Raw genomic sequence first — 7,252 nt, forward strand, 5'->3', positions numbered from 1 at the left:
TGTTTCTGTGTGGACTTTGCATGTTCTCGCCGTGTATAAGCGTTTCCTCCGGGTGCTCCGGTTTCCCTCACAAGTCCAAAAACATGTGGTATTGGTGAATTGTGCTTAATTATCCATAGTGAATGTGTATGAATGAGTGTGTATGTGCAAAAAAAAAAAAAAACAGATTACTAAAGCGACTAAGCGAAAAGAAAATGTATGAATGAATGAATTTTATACAAAAATCTGCAGATTAAAAGCAATGATTTTGAGTGTAAAAAGAAATTTGTTAGGTTTACTTAATTGAATTATGCAAACTCGTTGCCTTAATTCAATTAAGTAATTGTAACTTTATCACATTAAGTACTATTTACTAATGTAGGAAAATTAATTCTTATACTACACTGTTAGACATTTCTGTAAATTACACAGTTAATTACTGTATTTCACCCAGTGTAATACTGCAAATTCCTTTTACGGTAAATAACTGTATTTACCGTTGCATTATGGGAATTTAGTGTGACGTCGAACAACATATACAGCGATGTACTGTATTTGTAAAAATTCGTGTATTATACTGTATTTTCCACAACTGCTTCAACGCCACCTTGCGGCGATTCGACTACTCTGCACCACATTTTGCCTGAGGACCCTGGAGCAATTCTGGAGGACAATTTATTAGTGTGCCTGAAGAACATACTGGATTTAACAAACTTTACTCTGGTAAGCTGAGGCAGTGTTTCATTTTACAGAATGTTTTGTGGACGAGAATAGAACAAAGTAAAGTATAAAGTTGGCTATTATTATTTTCTCTGGCTTGGCGTTATTTCGCCCATTTGAGAAATATATCATCTATTAAGATGTTACCTTTATTTAATTTATTACATTAACACTACTATTACTTTAAATAAGACTGTTTATGACTATTAGCCATTGTTCTCGTCATATCTTTTTATTTACATAGGAACCGGTGTTGCAGCGGGTTTTGGTTTAGGAGGGAACCAGAGGTATGCAGACAGTTTTGGAGGACACTTATCACGAGACAACGGTCCGGCAGAGAGTGTTTTCCCCCAGAAGAATATGAATGAAAGACCATCAAATAATCCAGGTAAAAGCGCGTCTGTCTGTGCTGACAACACTCGACATTGATTTGAGCACCTCTATTAGCATATGTTTGCTCGGCAACATTGGCTGAAGCGATCTTAAAATGGTAATGTTAACTGTTAGCTAAACTGAGCTAAGTTTATACTGAATTGGACTCAAACTCATTTTAACGTGCAACGTTTAACTTATATTGATTTATACTTTATATATATTAGATGTTGTGAACTTATTTTTCTCTGGTTTAGAGTAACTTATATCGTTAGCTTGAGAAAATAACATCGCGACGTAACCTATAAGAACGTTAACGTAAATCTACAATATGCATAGAGGTAAAGTTGGTTTTATATTCGCACATTCGTTCATTTAGAAGACTCTTACGTTATACTGTTTACCATGTTACTTTGAATATTCGATCAGAATTAGCATGCCAGTATGACTTGAAATCAACATTAACACTGTTTATTTGACCGTGAGCATGTTGTACTTTGATAGTCGTTAGCTGCTAAAATGATTTCACTATTTAGAGTTTGCAAATAATACTTTTATGAAATTAAATTATTAAGGGGGAAGTCTGAATCTGCTAATATAAAACCAACTTTACCTCTATGCATTATGCTAATAACCACCTTTTTGCTATTTATTGTTTGCTAATTATTTTTTTATCACAACTCTTGACATTTGGTTTAACATAATTGTTACCATTATATTTTTTTCTGTTTAGATATGGCACGAGCACAGCACCAGGTTTTGTCTGAAGAAACAAACAGCATTTCGGAGGAACATCTTGATCAGCACAGCCTTATGCTTAAAAAATAAGCAAGACCAGTAAGCAACCAAGGTAAACAAATAAAAAAAAAGTTGTGTGGAGGTTGTGGATTGTAGCATGGTATTCTTATCTGTATTTTTGGCTTTTTTATGGTCTCAATATAGAATACTGGGAGCCTGCCTGTGCAAACTGGACCTCATACAACAGTAAGTACTGTACATCTATTTGTTTCTCAATATAGTAACATTACTTATAATACAAAATGTGTCACATGTTTAGTTGCTAGCTAAATAAAAAATCTTTTTCCCTTTTTTATTAAACCATTTAGTAGGGTTTTTTTCATCTTTGTTTATAATATTTTTGAGCAGATTGAGGTCTGTCATGGGTCAGACATTTTAAAATACAATAATTAGTATTGGGATACATGCATTTGTCTATGTATTAAATGTCTTTTTCCCCATTTCATGTTGCCTAAATATTTTGTAATATTAAATAATAAATATTATTATATTAAATAAAATAATAAAAATTTTTGTATAAATAATTCCAGAGGATGAAACAAAATGCACAGCAACAACCAGAGTGAGCCAGAAGAAGGCAGGAGAAGTAGTGAATGACAACCATGAACAACAGTGTTATCCTTCTTTCACCAGCTAACTGAGAACTTGGATTAGGTGAGACACTCTCAATAGTTGTATCAGTATTCAGTCTGTTTTAGTTTATTAGGAATACATAAAACAAATAGTCTAATCTGTCCTGCAGTGAATCAACCCATCACAAATGCTACAATGTTTTTGTAAAACCTTGTTAGGGAAAAAAATAAACAGGACATTCTGGTTAGTTATCTTTTAAACATGGTAGTGAGCAGGTTATGAGCAGGAGCCAGTTGCTCAGTACCAGCTGAAAACTACCCCAACCTAGCTGCCATGCTTCAAAATAATTAACCAGTATATGATTTATTTTTTTTTATACAAGCTTCTTCTATGCTTATGTTAGTCTGTTTGTCCTTATCCAGAGTTCTTCATAATCCTGGACTGGGCCAAATCCTGACCAGATGCTGTGGTGGTCATGGAGGAGTGAATCCTAAAAGACACACGTGATCAATGAGTTTCCGCATTGATCCAATGGGCCAGCCTGACCACCCACTGGTGAACTTTCAAGCCTCCGGTGCCTAGACTGCGGCCTTGCACAAGTTTGGCTAGAGGAGAACTGGTCGTGCCCAACTGAGCCTGGTATCTCTCAAGGGATTTTATTCTACACTTTCGTCAGTTGGTGAAGTTTCTTCCATGCCACTGTCGCCACTGGATCGCTTGGCTACGATTGGTGGATCGGTGGATTTGCTCTTCAGTGTTTGGACTTTCAGCAGTGACATTTACTGCTTCAATTCTGAAAACTGGACTGAAGCAGCTTCAATTTACAAGAACTTCTATGTTAAGCTGCTTTGACATCATTGATCTACATTGTAAAAGTGCAATAGAAATAAAGATGAATTGCATTTGAACATGTGAATTCAGACCTTGTTGAGCATTTGACACCAGAATTAGTAATATTTTAAAGTTGTGTTGTTTCTGAGTCGGCTAATAGTTACAAATATTTATTTTTCCAACAATATGCAATTCAGAAGTTTAAATTTTTATTGTACATGTATGTTCTAGTGCTTTGTGTGATTTATTTATTTTTAATGTGTTGATTTTATTGCTTAATGTAATTGTCACACATTTTCCTTAAATGCTTTAAGCATTATTAATGTTTTAAAGAATGGAATATTTTGTAATTGTGTCTGGTTTAATGTCAGTAGTACTTAGTACAATTGGGGTTTTTTTTCTCAACAATATGCAGGTCAGACACTTAAATTAGATTTGTACATGTATGTTAATGTGCTTTTTCATTTTCAATGTTTTTTTTTCTTAAAATAAAATATTTTGAATGATTGAAATGTAATGTTTTTACACATTTTTAAGCTTGTTTTAAGCATCTCCAATGTTTTAAATAAAGAGTGTTTATTTTGTTAATATTTTGTAATTGTGTCTTTTTTAGGTCTATAGTATTAAAATAATATTAATAAAATAATATTATAAAATATTTAGGACAAAATTAAAAGGTTTACAGTAGCTAACTGTTAACTTAGGTTTTTACAGTAGTTAACCATTTTCAGACACTACAGTAACATGCTGTAAACGGATTTACAGTTGTATACTGTAAATCTAAAATACAGTAACTTACTGGCAACAGTGTTGCCAGTAAGTTACTGTAAAAACCCTTTGAAATGTCTAACAGTGTAAGTTACATTTACTAGGTCAATTAAGTAATGTTAACTCACCTAAAACTGTACTCTGATGAGTGATGCTAGTAAACTTTACTTAAAAGTTTTAATTATGCATAATTAAATTGTGTGGTAACTTGTAATAACCACAGGTGTCAGTTAGTAACTAAAAACTTAACACAAACACAAAATAATACACTTTCACTTTTATTTAAGTTTTACAACAATACGCATCCAGCTGTTTGTTAAAAAAACATTGTTTAGCTGAAATAAATAGGCGGTTAGCACAGATTCTGTATCACTGTGTACACTAATTATTTGAGAGACATAAAATGCTTAATGCAGATTGATACTGTATTGATAACTCCCTCTCCCTACAGCTATATTCCTCTCATACTCCGCCCTTCATTGTCAGATCCATATTTATTGACAATTCTTGATAAATAAGGACTTGTATCGTTGCAGGGTATCACACATACATATAAAATACAATACAGATATTAATAACGCGTCTGATGTTAATGATATCAGTGTTTGAGGCTTGCTCTCTTCATGACAGCTGTGTGTGTGTGTATGTGTGTGTGTGGGCGCTGATCCATTATAGAAGAGGCTTTAAAAGCGACTCGTGCTCTCTGAACATGAGGAAGACTGATGAATCTTTTACAGCTTCAGCCTGTACTGCCATGAAGCACTTCACTTCTCATTACATCACTGCAGACTGCGCCGATCCCGATCTTAAAAAGCCAAACCCAGACACGCACGTGCACACACATACACGCACGCGCCCGCGTTTCACACACAAACCGCTATAAATAGTATCAATGATATTTTTGGGTTGAGAAAAACAGCAGAACACGCTCTTCGTAAATATATTATTATTCTGTAAATCAGGGGTGCTCAACCCTGTTTCTGGAGGTCTACCTTCCTGCTGATTTCAGCTCCAACCCTGACTAAACACACCTGAACCAATTAATTAGGCAGGTGTGTTTGATATGGGTTGCAACTGAAATCTGCAGAAAAGTAGATCTCCAGGAACAGCCCCTGCTGTAAATGTTTGATTATTTAATTACCCTAACACATGACTTGCTAAATTTTAAGATAGGATTGCTTTTTAATTGTTATAATTTAATAATTTATGAGTCGGGCAACACGGTGGCTTAGTGGTTAGCACTGTCACCTCACAGTAAGAAGGTCACTGGTTCGAGTCCTGGCTGGTCAGTTGGCATTTCTGTGTGGAGTTTCCTTCACAGTTCAAATGCACTATAAGTGAATTGGGTGAACTAAATTGGCCATACTGTATGTGTGTGAAGGTAAGATTGTATCTAAAACATATGCTGGATAAGTTAGCGGTTCATTCCGCTGTGGTGACCCCTAATGAATAAAGGGACTAAGCTGAAGAAAAGTGAAAGAATGAATATTTAAAATAATATTTAACAGTCAGTAATATCCATATATAAATAGGCTACTCATGCTCGAATGTTTCATTTTGACTGTACAAAGGTTGTTGATTTTAAACAATTTATTCATTTGTTCATATTTGTTTGGCTATTTTTGGTTACTTTATTATTTTATTACTTTACTTTGGACTTTATTTTGATGGTCCCTGTTGCACAATTTGTTGACAACTACATGCTTACTTCTCATTTAAGTATTAGTAGACTGCTTAATATCTGCTGATACTGCTCCTTCAACAGACATTTAACTGACTATAAGAAATTTTGCAAGTACATGTCAATTTACACTAAGCGTTATCCCAACCCCAATCTTAACATTCATTCATTTTCTTTTCGGCTTAGTCCCTTTATTAATCTGGGGTCACCACAGCGGATCGCATCACACACATACACTACGGACAATTTAGCTTAACCAATTCACCTATACTATACCGCATGTTTTTGGATCAACCCTAGCAGTCTATTTATGGACCATTCTTCAACTACGGGCATTTTTATCCTTGTGAAGTTAAGTAAAAAAAAACTTGTTCAAAATTAACGTAACATAGCCTCATAAGTTTAAACTATTTGTCTAGACAAACTTACATAAAAAGAGAAAAAAAATTCCATCATGAACTAAAAAAATGTCAATTCCACTACATCTCAATATACAGCTTTTATTTCAAAATAAAATAAATTATGGCAGTCAAACATTGTTTAAGATCATTTTTGTATTTAGTTTAACAAATCTTTCTACAATATAAACAATATTTATGCATTTGTCAATGAAATAAATTAGTTGAATGCTGACTTGTACACCTGTCACACTCTAAAATGTTATATTTATTTGGTTAAGAGCTTATTAGAAAATAAATAAACTGAATTAGAGCATGAACTTATACATTGAATACACTTTTAATGTGTGATAAGAACTTTTAGATATTTTTTTTTAAATGTGTGTGGTGATGGAAATGACAGTGGTGGAAATGACTTTTCAGCAGTTTATTGTTAAAAAAATTGAAAAATAGCTTCACCGATTAGCTTTGAATTGATACTAGCCTTTCATGTATACAAAACACTCTTATTTACCTTTAAAACAGTTAACTTTAAAATATGTAAATTAATACACAAGTACTTAATTAAGATGCACTGGGTGTGCGACAAGGTGAAAACAGTGATTTTGACTCCTAAAAGGAGGTTGAATAATATGAAAAATATATAATAGAAAGGTAGTAATTTTTTTAAAGTAGCTTTTATTGTTAGATTGACAAAAAAAGAGGAATTTGAACAAAATTATTTATATTTTTGGATATATGATTAAAGGACTTAAAAGTGCCCATAGTTGAAGAATTACCCATATGATCTAATGAGAATTAGTTGGCATGTTGATGCAGTGTAACTTAAATTCAACAAAACACGCTAAAGAGAAGTAAAGTGGTACCAAAAATTAAAACTCTCCACTTTAACTGATTTATATAAAGAAATCTTGTGATCACCAATATTGTTTGGTTTCATATTTATAGAAGACCACTATAAATATGTAAGAGTATTGATTTGTATTGCCATGTAGGTATTTACTTAATTAGATTATTTTATAAATTGTAAATGTATGAAATACTGTAAAATATATTTTAAATTGTATTTTTTTATTAGATTTTTTTTATTTAATTTTGCTTTGATATATTTTTTTATCTATTTCTATACAAT

The 7,252-nt window shown here is 32.8% G+C and overlaps 1 long non-coding RNA gene across 2 annotated transcripts; it reads left to right on the forward strand.

Annotated features, from left to right (window-relative positions):
- The first annotated feature begins 495 nt into the window (after positions 1-495).
- On the forward strand, positions 496-3,861 carry LOC137489103 (uncharacterized). Of its 2 annotated transcripts, XR_015523327.1 has the most exons (6): positions 496-702; positions 944-1,087; positions 1,805-1,921; positions 2,014-2,055; positions 2,400-2,523; positions 2,865-3,861. It is a non-coding gene; the product is annotated as an uncharacterized LOC137489103 (long non-coding RNA). The 2 variants fall into 2 exon arrangements; XR_015523328.2 differs by lacking the exon at positions 496-702 and having other exon boundaries at positions 1,035-1,087; positions 2,400-2,481; positions 2,865-3,001.
- The last annotated feature ends 3,391 nt before the right edge of the window (positions 3,862-7,252 follow it).

The sequence above is a fragment of the Danio rerio genome, chromosome 23 (genome assembly GCF_052040795.2).
Source record: "Danio rerio strain M-AB ecotype USA chromosome 23, GRCz13ab, whole genome shotgun sequence".
Classification (NCBI taxonomy): Eukaryota; Metazoa; Chordata; class Actinopteri; order Cypriniformes; family Danionidae; genus Danio; species Danio rerio.